Source organism: Lemur catta, chromosome 1, assembly GCF_020740605.2.
Source record: "Lemur catta isolate mLemCat1 chromosome 1, mLemCat1.pri, whole genome shotgun sequence".
In the NCBI taxonomy this organism is placed as follows: domain Eukaryota; kingdom Metazoa; phylum Chordata; class Mammalia; order Primates; family Lemuridae; genus Lemur; species Lemur catta.
This window is the reverse complement of record NC_059128.1, coordinates 101,703,532-101,716,708: the sequence shown is the minus strand read 5'-3', so window position 1 is coordinate 101,716,708 and position 13,177 is coordinate 101,703,532.

Genomic DNA, 13,177 nt, shown 5'->3' with positions numbered 1-13,177 from the left:
TATTTTTCCTCTTCTTAGTGAGGTCTTTCTTTTGCATAGAGAAGGTTTTAATTTTCATGAAGCCTAATTTATCGATTTTTCCTTTTATTGATGTTTTTTATGTCAAATCTAAGAATTCTTCACTTAGTGTCCCAAATATTTTCTCCTAGTTTTTATCCTAAAATTTTTATAGTTTTACAATATACATTTAAATTTGTGATCCATTTTGAGTTAATTTTTGTATAAAGTGTGTGGTTTAAGTCCAGCTTTAGTTTTTAGTCTATGGATGTCCAGTTACTCTAACATCATTTGTTGAAAAGGCTGTACTTCTTCCATTAAATTGCTTTTTCACTTTGACATAAGCCAGATGGATATATTTTTTTTTTTTTTTTTTTTTTTTTTTGAGACAGAGTCTCACTCTGTTGCCCAGGCTAGAGTGAGTGCCGTGGCATCAGCCTAGCTCACAGCAACCTCAGACTCCTGGGCTTAAGCGATCCTACTGCCTCAGCCTCCCGAGTAGCTGGGACTACAGGCATGAGCCACCATGCCCGGCTAATTTTTTTTGTATATATATTTTTAGTTGGCCAGATAATTTCTTTCTAGTTTTAGTAGAGACGGGGTCTCACTCTTGCTCAGGCTGGTCTCGAACTCCTGACCTCGAGCGATCCACCCGCCTCGGCCTCCCAGAGCTAGGATTACAGGCGTGAGCCACCGCGCCCGGCCGAGATGGATATATTTTTGTGGATATATTTCTGTGTTCTCTGTTCTGTTCCATTGATCTATGTTTCTATCTCTCCATCAGCATCATACTAACTGTGTTACTTTAGCCTTGTAACAACCCTTAACATTGGGTTAAAGTGATTCCTCCCACTTTTTCTTTTTCAGGATTGTTTTTGCTTCTCTAGGGCCTGTGCCTTCCCATATAAATTTTAGAATAAACTTACTTATGTCTACAAAAATCTTTGATTTTGATAGGAATTGACTTAAGCCAATAGATCAATCTGGGGAGCATTGATGTCTTTACTATGTTGAATCTTCTAATCTGTGAACATGGTATGTCTCCTATTTATTTAGACTTCTATTTCTTTCATCAGAATTTAGATCCTGTTTTGTTTATACCTAAGTATTTCATTTTTTTTTTGAGTGATCATAAATGGTATTTTATTTTAAATTTTGATTTCCACATGTTCATTGTTCATCCTTCTATTTTAAACCTCTCTGTTTATTTGGGGTATATCTTTTGTAGATAGCACCAGATAGATTTTGCTTTGTGGTCCAATATGAAACACTTGTTCTTTTATTGGTTAATATTAAGCATTCACATTTATTAATTTAGGTTATATTTGGTTTGGAGCATATCGCATTATTAAGATACGCTTTTCGTTTTTATAGCTTTAAATTTTTTTCAAAATGTGGTCTTTCCACCACATCTTTCAAAATGTGGTGTTTCCTTTCCTTTATTTTTGTGTTTGTATTTCATCTGATAATTTGCAATGTTTGTATTTTTTTCTGTTGAATACATTTATAATAATATTATATATACCCTTAATTCTCATTTCCTTAAATGGGTGGAATGACTCTATTATTAGAAGGATGAAATTAGTAGTAGACTATTTCCTCTTCCTTTCCCTTATTCTCCTTCTCTTTCATCTTCTGATTTTAGATTTATTGTCTTTTGTACTATTTACACTTTGTATTTGCTGGGAAAGTATGTAGCTGCCTATAATAGAAAACCCAACTAACTCTAGCTTTGAAAATAAGGCTTTATTTTTCTCACATAACAAGGATTCTGGAAGTATGTGGTTCTTGGCAATTTCCCCTGCTCAACAATATCATTGAGGACTTAAGGTTTCCTGTCTTTCTGCTCTGCCATCCTCAGTATGTTGGTTCTTGACATCATGCTTTCTGCTTCATGTTTCCAAGATGACTGCTGCAGCTCTGACCATCACAGTAGCATTTAAGACCAAAGGAAAAATCTAATAGCAGCACCATTAGAGTTTGCAAAGCAGACACACATTTTCTGTAACTCCACAACATACTTCCTCTGATGTCTCGGTGGACAGAAGTATGTCACATGATTATCTGTAGCTGTAGAGGAGGCCAGAAAGTGATTGATTAGGTGATATGTCACCATTGAAATAGGTCTACTGTTATGTCCTGTAGGAAAGTTTTACAGTCTTCTTTGTATAGATCTTCCATATTTATTTTGTTTATTCTTGGGCATACTATTATTCTTTACTATATTGAATGAATTTTATTGTTACATTTTCTAATTTGTTATACTGCTAATTTTTAAATTAGCTGATTTTTGAATATTAATTATCTTGTTCTTTTATTCATCCATGCAACTAAAGGTTTTTATTAGTTCTGATGGTAAGGTGGGATAGTGAGGTAGAATAACTGACACCCTGGAATGAGGCATCAGTACTGCTTCTTCCTTAGATCTTACCACAGATGCTGGCCCTTTGAACTAGCTTAGCGATCCAAGAAGGCCTAGGGAGAATCCAAAGGCCTACCTTGAAGAGGAAAGCAGTGGAGTAAATACCCCTTCTGAAGGTAGAAAAGCTATAGTAATCCCCTAGAACAGAAAGATGAGGAAGCATGTACCACAATTAAATAGTGCGTTTTATCTTTTTTCTGGTCCATCCTTGGAAGGAGAATTCATGGAGCAGCTTTGCAAAATACTCCAAAGAGAAATTGTAACTGAGAAAATAGAATAACCACCTCCTCTAATACTAGGAGATGGATCTTTTCTAAACACTAGAATTTTAAGTACAAGATTTTCAAATAATTAGCTGAGCTCTTGGATCTCCGTAAACCCACAGCTGATATTGGGGGTAAGGACTAGAGAAAGCTGAAATTGCTGTGTGTAAGAAAATGTGAGAAATTGGATTTTGCTCCTAAAAAGAATGGGGCAGCAAAAAGTAAAAGAGGACAGAGGAAAGATGGGAGATAGGAAAGCCAAGCATTTATGACAAGAGGCTAGAGTCTAAGAAGTAAAAATGGCTGAGGAAGTTTTATTTTTGTTTTCACTTTTAAAGAACAAGTTTATTTAAATGTAATTTTAAATATTATTCCCTCTGTTTCCCAAAAGCTTTAGGAAAGTCAGCTTCATACTAAAGATTTGTTGAGTGATGTTTCTCCAAGATGAAGTCTATGTTACTAGTTTTTCTTTTTCAAGAATGATCTCATTTATATTTTATGCACCCTGAGCAGCTTTGCCCTAAGCTCCTGGACGGAATTGGGTGTTCTGCATGTCTTGTGTACTATTTGAACTTCTGATATCTGTACTTTGCCCTTTACTCCTATTGCCTTTATCCCCCACTGCACAGTGAACAACCATTCGGTGTTCCATAAATCTTCATTAAAATCTTGATGGATGGATGACACGTGGGAATGCAGGTATGAATAAGAGAAAATGGAGGTTACAGGTTTCCAAACCGGTGAGATACCTCATGCCGCCATGGTTTTAGGCAAAATTATAATGCAGGTGAAATTTGAATTGATCAGTCTCCCTCACGCTTTTCTACTTTTTCAGTATCTCTGCTCTCCAAGTAATTAGCCCCTTCATCCTGCCTGAAAGCTCTCAAAATTCTTTCCCCATCTGGACTTTCCTTTCGCAAAGTTCCTTCTTCCTTCTCTGAACTATCAAAGCATTTGCTTAGTAATATTTGGCTATATAATCATATGATTGATTTAAGTAATCTAATTTAAGATGTGACTAAAATTTTAACTATCTTCTTAGAAAAGTTGTACTGTAAAAATATCTGTTAAATCATATTTACCAGGAGGAATGTCTTTTAATGCCTGCTGCTCTATCCTCTACTCTCTCCTTATTTCTTGTCCAGTGTTCCAGAAAGTGAAATATGTGGAAAGAGGATGCTATCATTTGTTGAAGCCACTTATAAAGATGATAAAATTAAATTAAGGGCCAGAGAATTTTACTAACTAGTAAGAGGTACAGAGTGGTAGCAGTAGTAATATGGTGACTATTTTTAAGGAGTTGAGATGGATTTTCATGGTAAACTACTTATACTTCCAATGAAAAAGCTAGCTTTTAGTTTTAAAGGCCACAATCCCTTTTGTGAAACCATTTAAGGCCTCACAAAAATTCTCCATATCTAGGTGGCACATTCTGTATCAGAGAGTCTAGGTCCTTCACCCTTTGTCTTTTTCCTTCCTTTCCAGTTCTTGCAAATAATTTTTAAAAGAGAGTATTACCTACATTTTTTATGAGCTATATAAATAAAAAAAGAAGCAACTTTCTACAAGTAGCCTTGGAGGTAGAGAACTGAATTTAATTACTCTGACTAGACTAAATTACCTACTAAAATAATCTGGGGTTCGTGGGTCAACAGGAATAACTTCTGTATTGTTTATCATTTATGGCCATAAAAAGTTTGCAGTAAGAGGAATCTCAGGGTCTAGGTCAATGAAGGATCTTAGGCCAAAGAAGGTTAAATCTTTGCCAAAAGTCAGCCTAACTAATTACCAGAGTGAGGACTAAAAACTAGAGTATTGAATTTCCAAACTGAATGCTCATTCTATTTTGCTGAGGTGTTTCATTGTGTGATCATGCAAATCTGGAAAGGCTTGGTGGCCTGGGCATCCCATCTATAGCTAGCCCTTTCCAGTCATGGCATACAACACTAACATGGAAACTCTTTAATAAGCTTTTCATCACTTTCTCTGTGATTAAGTTGTTTTTTGTTTTTGTTTTTGTTTTTGTTTTTTTTGAGACAGAGTCTTGCTCTGTTGCCTGGACTAGAGTGAGTGCCGTGGCGTCAGCCTCGCTCACAGCAACCTCAAACTCCTGGGCTTAAGCGATCCTACTGCCTCAGCCTCCCGAGTAGCTGGGACTACAGGCATGCGCCACCACACCCGGCTAATTTTTTGTGTATATATTTTTAGTTGGCCAGATAATTTGTTTCTATTTTTTAGTAGAGACGGGGTCTCACTCTTGCTCAGGCTGGTCTTGAACTCCTGACCTCCAGCCATCCACCCGCCTCGGCCTCCCAGAGTGCTAGGATTACAGGCGTGAGCCACCACGCCCGGCCTGATTAAGTTGTTGATGACTTTGACCTAAACCATATTAATGACATTCTTTCATCCAAAATACTGACTTCTTCAGTATATAAAGCATAATCTGAAGATGGTACTGTCATCTCAGAATCACACTGGTGCTCCTACCACTGTCATACAGAACCATACACATCTTCAACTCTGAGAGGAAACCTCTCTGCCAGGCTTTTTTTTTTTTTTGCTTAAGTATCTCTGCCCTCTGCTACATTATATCTAAGATTAATTTTTTGTCTTGTCATCATTTTTCTCAGCTGACTCTCTGTCCATACCATCCCTGTCTTTGGACATTTTCTTTTTATTACCCTCTGGCCTAGTTATTGCTTGACTTAGCACTAGTCACATTCCCTATTGTTGTCTCTGCCTCAGTCTCTGGCTCTGTTGTGCCAATTGATTCCATCCCAGTAGCTAACCTACCCCAGGTGACTAACTCATTCTTTATTACTAAAGCATTCCCTATCTCTGGCTCTGTCTGGGTCCTTGTCTCTGATTGGGTCCATGGTTGTGGCACTGGCCTTAAATGCATTTCTGGTGCTTGATGCATCTGAGAAACACCTCCATTTGGTTCAGTTAGATTCCATCCCACCATAGTCATATGTCCTATCCTTGTCCTTGTTGTAGGGATCACAAAGACATGTTGGTCTGGAGGAGGAACCTGAGAACTTATGTAACTAAGCCCATAGAGGAACCCTAAAAGAAAAAAAAAGGTCAGGGTCAGCATTGTAGATTAGTAATAGATAAAAATCTCAAAGCAGCAAACACTCCTGAACAGTAGGACTGGCATAATTATAATGGAATTTGATCAACAATACATTTCTGAATATCCTGTTCATTGTCTTTAGGAACCTGAGGTTCAAAACAAACAGCTTTTTTGTAGTGCAGTGATATCCAGGGAGTGTGCAAGCCAATCCATTAGGATACAGGAAGAAAATAGTATTTTTTAAAAATTTTTAGCAAATCATGCTTTAAGTTCTATTTTTGAGTATATTTTACAATGTAATGAATATATTAATGATTTAATACATATATACATCATATAAATAAACATCTTTTTTGAATGCTTGCTAAAAAGTGTTTTACTAGTAAGGCATATGATGAAGTGGTTTGGAGATCACTGTTGTAGTTAATTAATTAAAATAAATACTTGGCTTAAAAGGATTAAAGAAGTGTTATACAGGCAAAACTCCTACATTATTTGCTCTGCCTTATATTGGTAATATTACAAAGGAACATACATTGAAGCTTTATTTTGGAGATTGATTTGAATGTTTAGGTAAATTTTTCTCACAAAGGTACAGAAGTTATTTGATATGGAAAAAGAAGAGAAGAATTTAGAAACTGTCTTCTGGAAGGGCTGCGGAAGTATGAATAGCTCAGTTATGTCTTTGCTTCCTCTTCTACTTACTGAATCCTATCTGTGCAGTCTCAGGTATCATTATAGAAAAAATGAAATCATTTGTTATGAAGGATTGTTTGCTGACATGGAAATGACTCTTGATAGAGCCCTTCCAAATCGTGAGATTCTAATATACCAAACAAACAGGCAAAAGTAAGGAAAAAAAGAATGAGAGAAGAACCAACCATGTAGAACTGTGTTTTCTGTGCCTTCACTATTGTAACAGGAGCATTAACTCACCAACTATCATGTAGATCATACTGCCCCACCAATTGAGGTGGTAGACTAATAGGAAGTGAGGCTCCAGGACGTTCCTGCTGTACAATTTCACTTGCCTCAGGAACAAAATGAGGCAGAGGAGTAAGCAGGTGCCTGGGATCAGAATGAAAGCTCTCACTGCCCATGATGACCTCCTTCTGCCATCTCTCCCCTTCCACCATCTCTCCCCTTCCACCCTCCTCCCTCTCTTTGCACTCCATTGTCACCCTCAGCCGTCTCAATTATGTCTTAGAGGGAAGACTCATTTGGCAGTTAGCCAAGACAAGAGAGCAAAGAGTTTCTGCCTTGGCTGGAATAAGGTTGTTAAAGTGGAGCCTATAAGTAAAACAGACAGAGCAGGTAGCTAGCTATCTACGTGGTGATTTTTGGGTGCCAGGAGGGCTCCAGTCTATAATACCCTTCCCTACGAGTCCATCAGATAGCAACTCTTACAGATATACTCACTGGGTGAGGTATAATCTTTCCAGGGTCCCCTCTTTAAAAAGCAATAGTTCTGTAAGGAATGAAAATTTATCAAAAGCTTTCCTCCTTTGGGGAAGAGATAAGGATCCTAAGACAGCAGTGTTCATGTGAGGCTGGGGAGTACTTGGTAAAAGAAGGGGAAATGGCACAGGATGGGGAAGGAATGCCAGGAATCCAGGGACAGACTTTTCCAACCTCATCATGTTGTACCTGAGATAAAACAGGAGATGGATATGCTCAGATCTATGTAGGCTTTGTTTCCCGACCATTTGGTGGAACAGATGCAGAGCCGGATAAGAATAACGAGGATGATGAGGGCAGAGATGAGGAATAAGGCCCTGGAGAACTGGAGGTAGTCTGGCAAGGGAAGGTGAAAAGAACAGTCTTGGCTGAAGCAGAGGTGACCCGGCCTTAAAGAAGGCTGGATACAATCTAGGGAAGGGAGCGAGGGACAAAGAAGGATGGAAGCAGGGCTTGTCTTACATGTAATGGAGTCAGAGTAAGTAGCCACCAAGTGGGTGGCTTCATGGGCACCAGTAAGGACCCTGCCTCTATCTCTTCATTGACATGTGGAATTCCTTTAAAAGGAAATAAATGATTTATTCCACAATGAGAGAAAAGTTGAAATTATAACTATAACCTTGAGAGGCAACTTAAGGTATAGCATGAGGGAACTTTCACATTAAGGTGTAAATAACTAATATTGCTTCTCTGAGGGAAGTTGTGAATGCAAAGGTAAGAAGAAGCACAAGGTCACTAGGCACTAGCCTTTAATAATTAAGGGGCTGTGGCTTTTAAGTCATTGGAGTGGTCTAGTGAAGACAAACTTAGGCAAACTTGCCCTGTTTGGGGTTGGGGCTATCCTTACATGCTTGTGAATCAAAGGAGAAAGAATGGGCAGGGTTGTGGGAAGGAGAGAGGGAGAGTAGGGTGTGGAGGAGATCTGAGTGGATCTTCCAAAGGAGAGACTGACTCTAGGATTGGGAAAGCACTCACTCACAGGGCGCCTTTGGTGTGTGGCTCCAACAAAGATTATGGTGGCACACGGTCCAGAGCCCTGCCAAGAGCTGCTTCTTGTTTTCTAACACCAAAAAGTACACCCAGTGCAAAGGGGACAAGCAGAACAGCAGGACAAAGACGCAGCCCAAGAGGCTGACACAGAACACGTGAATGTAGCTTCGGGTCTTCTCCAGGAGCTGTTGCTGGTAGGGCAGCGTGCTGTAGAAGCGGTGCAAGCGGTAGCGGACAATTGGCTAAGGTGGGGAAAGGAGGAAGAAATCATGAATCTTATCTCAGGTATCTCATCTCCACTCACAGAAAGACAAGTCCTGAAACCTATACTAGAGGGAACCTCATCTCCCTTCACACTTCAGGGTCTTTTTCTCCTCTGACACCAGAGCCTCCCATAGGTTTCTATTTTTCAGTGTTAACTTTTTTTTGAGATTCCTTTTTCACCCATTCTCCTCCAGTTTAATTATTTAAAAAAGAGTAATCTTTGCCACCTTGACATTTTCCTTGTGCCATACATAAGCTACTTCCTCCAAAAGGAGCCCACAACTACCCACCCCACAAAAACTTCCTCACCCTGTATGTTGGGTCACCCATTGTACTAGTTTTAGAAGAGTTGTGGAAGGTCGTGGCATTTCCTCCTGTCATTTCCATCTTAGCTGCCTCACTGATCCTCTCAACTGTTATAGAACCTAACCTGCTGTGCCCTCACACCCTTTCCTGCCCTCCCCCAACCCAGAGACAGAGCCAACAGGAGTCAGAACATACAACATATGCCCTTTCTTTAACTCTTGCCGCTCAATCACAAAGTGTTCTGCCGATTTTACCTCTTCAAAATTTCCAAACCCATTGTATATTCCTGTTTCCACTTCCTTAGGCCATCTCTTTCTCATCTCTGTCCTGGATTTCGCAACAGCTTTTTCCCTGATGTCTCTGCTTTGGGGCTTGCTCTTCTTCAGTTTATTCTCCACAAAGTCACCAAGATTGATGTCTCTAAAAATCAAATCTGATTATGTCTCTTCTCTGCTTAAAATATTCTGGTTGCTCCCCATTGTTATGAGGAAAATCCTAACTTGATAGCGTAAATCGGAGAAGCCCTGCAAGATCTGGTTTCTGCTCCATTATCCAGCTTCATTCAATCATTCAGTGTTTAGCCTGTGCCAGGTGTTGCATTAGGTGTTGACAATACAGTGATGTGCTGGGTGTCTTCCATGTGTCCTTCCAGATCCACTTTCCAGCATTGTTTAAGGAGGTTGACTGATATGGCCTGCATCAATGGGTTACCTTGCCATCCAGCTTCTGATTGGGTTGACTAACAGCAGGCACTTGCAGAGGATCAGAGGTCCAAGGCAGAGTAGGATTAGTGTGTTTATTCACTGGTTCTCTCCTTGCCAGACTACCAAGGGTTGTCCATGTGCCTTTACCTAAAGTAGGATCCTGACAGTCAGCCTTCTCCATAGAGCTACCCATTTCTGTTCTACTAACTGCTCCTTTCACTTAAGTAATTAGACTTAGGAGTAGTAATGACTCTCCCCACTGTTGGTTTCCCCAAATCCTTTTCAGTTCAAAGGGGACTTTGTAAGTAGTCTCCTAACTTTCCCAGATTAAATGGTTTGAACAAGCCATCTGTTTCCCATTGAACATAGTCATTATTATCAGGGAGCAAAAAGCCTAGTGGCATCTAGATTTACTAGGCTACTGTGCATCTGTTCCTGGAGCACCTTGAAAACAACTTGTGGGAGCCCAGGTGGGCAAAAAGGTTTCTGTCCTCCAAATACCAGGCATCTATGCTGTGATTGCTAATTAGTGTTTCTAATCACAGAGGTGCAGACAAAGAGGCTGGCAAGCATGTTGTCGCACCTCCCACCATTGTTGCAAGCCCCTCCCACTCCAGCTGAAGTGACTTCCAAGAGATTTAAAGGGCTGGCATTGAAATGGCTTGCATCCCTTTTGCCTCCCCATCATTCTTCTTTTTCCCCTTTTGGAAGCCAGACTTTAAAGACTAAGACATTCAAACACAACTACATATATGGGGGAAATTAGAAAATGACTGTGTATGCCCAGGGAAAGGCTTGGAAAAGATGTGAAAAGACTTTAAGTTTACACCTGAGCCTGATCCTTGGCACAGAGATAGCCTACCAAAATAAAAATAAATAAATAAGCAAAAACAATAACAAAAAACAGCAAACCTTGGGGAAGGGGAGCATCTATTTTCCAGAGTTACCCCATAATTAGATGCAAATGTTCAGTTTTCAGCAAAAAAAAAAAAAATCACAAGGCATACAAAGAAACAGGAAAGTTTGGCCTATTGAAAGGAAAAAAAATAAACAGGAGCTATACCTGAAAAAGACTTGAAGGCACATATACTAAACAAAGATTTTTAAAGCAACTGCCTTAAGATGCTCAAAGCACTAAAGGAAGATGTGGACAGGGTTAAGAAAATAATGTATAAATAAAATGGAAATATCAATAAAAAGAAAACATAAAAGAAATTATGGAGCCGAAAAATACAATAACTGAAATGAAAAATTCGCTAGATGGATTCAAAGACAGATTTGAGTAGTCAGAAGAAAGAATCAGTGAACTTGAAAATAGGACAATGGAAACCATCGGGTCTGAGGACCAGAAAGGAAAAAGATTGATGAAAAATGAACAGAATTTAAGGAACCTGTTGGACATCATCAAGTGGAACAACATATGTACTGTGGGAATTTCAGGAAGAGAAGAGAGGGAGAAGGGGCAGAGAGAATATTTGAAGAAATAATGGCTGAAATTGATGAAAGACATGAGTATAAATGTCCAAGAAGCTCAACAAACTCCAAATAAGATGAATTCAAGGAGACCCACACTGAGACATCTTATAATCAAACTTTCGAAAGCGAGACAGTGAGACAATCTGAAAGAAGCTAGACAGAAGCAACTCATCACATACAAGCAACCCTCAATAAGATTATCAGCAGATTTCTCTAGGCTGGGTGTGTGGCTCACGCCTATAATCCTAGCACTCTGGGAGGCCAAGGCGGGTGGATGGCTCGAGGTCAGGAGTTCAAGACCAGCCTCAGCAAGAGCGAGACCATCTCTACTAAAAATAGAAAGAAATTATCTGGCCAACTAAAATATATATATAGATAAAATTAGCCGGGCATGGTGGCACATGCCTGTAGTCCCAGCTACTGGAGAGGCTGAGGCAGTAGGATCACTTAAGCCCAGGAGTTTGAGGTTGTTGTGAGCTAGGCTGACCCCACGGCACTCACTCTAGCCCAGGCAACACAGCAAGACTCTGTCTCAAAAAAAAAAAAAAAAAAAAAAAAAAGATTATCAGCAGATTTCTCAATAGAACCTTTGAAAGCAGTGAGCTAATATATTCAAAGTGCTAAAAGAAAAAAATCTGTCAACCAAGAATCCTACTTTCAGCAAAATTGTCCTTCAAAAGTAAGAGAGAAATTAAAACATTTCCCAATAAACCAAAGCTGAGAGAGATTGTTACTAGTAGACTTGCCCTGCAAGAAATGCTCAAGGAGTCCAGCCACAGTGGCTTACACCTGTAATCCCAGCACGTTGGGAAGCTGAGGTGGGAGGATCACTTGAGACCAAGAGTTCAAGACCAGCCTGGGCAACATAGCGAGACCCCCATCTTTACAAAAAATAAAATTAAATTAAAAAAATAAGCTGGGTGTGGTGGTACACACCTGTAGTCCTAGCTATTCAGGAGGTTGAAATGAGAGAATCACTTAAGCCCAGGCATTCAAGGTTGTAGTGAGCTATGATCATATCACTGCATTCCAGCCTGGGTGAGAGAGTGAGACCTGGTCTCTTAAAAAAAAAAACGAAACACAACAACACCAAAAACAATGCTCAAGGGAGTCCTACAGGGTGAAATGAAAGGACACTAGACAGTAACTTAAAGCTATATGAAGAAACAAATATCTCAATAAGGGTAAATTTATGGCCAATTATAAAAGCTAATACTATTGTAACAATGGTTTGTAACTCCACCTTTTGTTTTCTACATACTTTAAGAGACTAATACATTTTAATAAACAATTATTACTCTAATGTTAGTATTATTGTAAGTTTGAGTTGCAATTCCATATTTTTTTTCTATATAATTTAAGAATATAATACATTTAAAAGAATTATTAGTTTATGTTTTGTGGCACATGATGTATAAAATGTAATCTTGTGACACCAACAACCAAAAGAGGTGGGGCAGAGCTGTAAAGGAGAAGACTTTTTATATGTTATTGAAGTTAAGCTAGTATAAATTCAAATTAGAGTATTATGACTTTAAGATATTAAATGTAATTTTAATAGAAACCACAAAAAAACTTTATAAACAAAAGCTAATGATAAAGGAATTTAAGCATTTCACTACAAAAAATAACTAAACACAAAAGAATATAGTAAAAAAGGCATATAGAAAACAAATAGCATAATGACAAAAGTTAAGTCCCTCCTTATCAGTAGTTACTTTAAATGTAAATGGATTAAATTCCCTAATCAAAAGACAGATATTAGCAGAACGGATAAAAACACATGATCCAATTATATGCTGTCTATAAAAGACATGCCTTAGATTCAAAGACACCAATAAATTGAAAGTGAACAAATGGAAAAAGATATTCCATGCAAATAGTAACCAAAAGAGAACAGGGGTGGCTATACTAATATCAGACAAAACAGAACTTAAAAAATGTTACAAGAGACAAAGAACACTGTATATTAATAAAATGTTCAGTACTGCAAGATATAACAATTATAAACATTTATACACCTAATGACAAACCATCAAAATATGTGAAGCAAAAACGGACCAAATTGAATGGAGAAATAGACAATTCTAAAATAATACTTGGAGATTTCAATATCCCATTCTCAATAATGGATGGTGTAAGGTTTTTGGATGGTCGGTGCCAGAAAAAGAAAGACAAGCAGAGTCTTGAAAGGGGTAAGCAACGAGGCTTTATTTGAGCA